Source organism: Sinocyclocheilus rhinocerous, unplaced genomic scaffold (genome assembly GCF_001515625.1).
Source record: "Sinocyclocheilus rhinocerous isolate Xijiao unplaced genomic scaffold, SAMN03320098_v1.1 scaffold2475, whole genome shotgun sequence".
Lineage (NCBI taxonomy): Eukaryota > Metazoa > Chordata > Actinopteri > Cypriniformes > Cyprinidae > Sinocyclocheilus > Sinocyclocheilus rhinocerous.
In genome coordinates this window covers 274,322-275,627 of record NW_015666614.1, presented here as the reverse complement: position 1 = coordinate 275,627, position 1,306 = coordinate 274,322, and positions in this window count along the sequence as shown.

The window sequence follows — 1,306 nt, the reverse complement described above, 5'->3', positions numbered from 1 at the left end:
TCACTCACGCTCTCTCTCTCTCAAGGGGGATGGTCTGGCCAAGTATTTCTTCAGTGGGGTGGGGGTCCTGGCTAACCTTACCACAATAATATAAAAAAAGTCTAATTTTTAATCACATTTTTATTTTATTTATTAAAAAATAAATAAAAAATTAAATGAACTGTGATTTATAAGCTGCTTTCCTTGTGGGGCCTGACGAAATGGCCCCACAATGTCAAAAAGTTTTCTCTGTGGGGACAAGTGGTTTATTGAATCATTCATTCAGACGATTTGTTCAAAACGGCTGATTCGTTTAGAAATGAGGCATGTGACTGTGGCTGCATCCAAAATCGCATACTGAATTATTAATAACTTTGCGACCTTTCGGTGGTCTGATTTTAAGCTGTTTTTCTGAACGCAAAAATAAATCGCACATAGGTCAGTATTTTAAAGACAATGCTCTCAAAACCAACAACTAGCCTAAATACGTGATTAATTGAGGCATGATTAGATCATGCACCCACTTTTACAGTGAAAAGGGTTTTGTTACTTGTCAGGTGTCTAAATAATTCCAGGGAAAATCGAATTTCCTCAAAGCACAAACGCTCCGCATGCGTTTAAATTCCATTGTCTATAGTTATTCCCTCATTTATGTTCTCGCCTTTTCAACGGCCTATCTTCTATCTTTTTTTAGGGGGGTTGGAGGGGCAATGAAATTAAATTGAATAGAAAACAGCAGATTTCGGACGTTGGATCAGGTTAGTGAGCCGTGAAACAGGCTTTTTGTCAGTGCGCGTGCGACTCGCGTGCCGACCGACCAGCGTTGAAAAGAGGGAGACTCATGACCGGGGTCTCGAGCCAGACTCTGCAATGACTGTTTACAATCAATATAACGAGATATTTGTATTTTGTTCCCCGTATGTTTTATTTGCACCCCAAAAAAAAAAAAAAAAAAAAAAAAAGAGTATGTTCTATATATTATGCATGTAATCCGGATGTACTACATTTGCCATGCTGTCTTTGTCACGTCACCTACCAGCATCAGTTGCATCCCATCACTGCCATTCATAAATCCTCTCCTGTAGCCTCATGGGATAGTAAAGTGTAAATCATGCACACTTCAGAATTACGCCTTAAGTAGTATGTTATGTCTTATGTAGACGAAATTACACAAGCATAATCCTTACATAACTTTTAATAGTAGACCGTAAACAGCACTGGAACAGATCGCACATGCACAGCAATGATGCACACTCTAAAATCTCTCCTCTTCTAAACACCAACTCACTGTGTGTCATGAGTGCCCTCTAGTGGTGAATTATTGTAA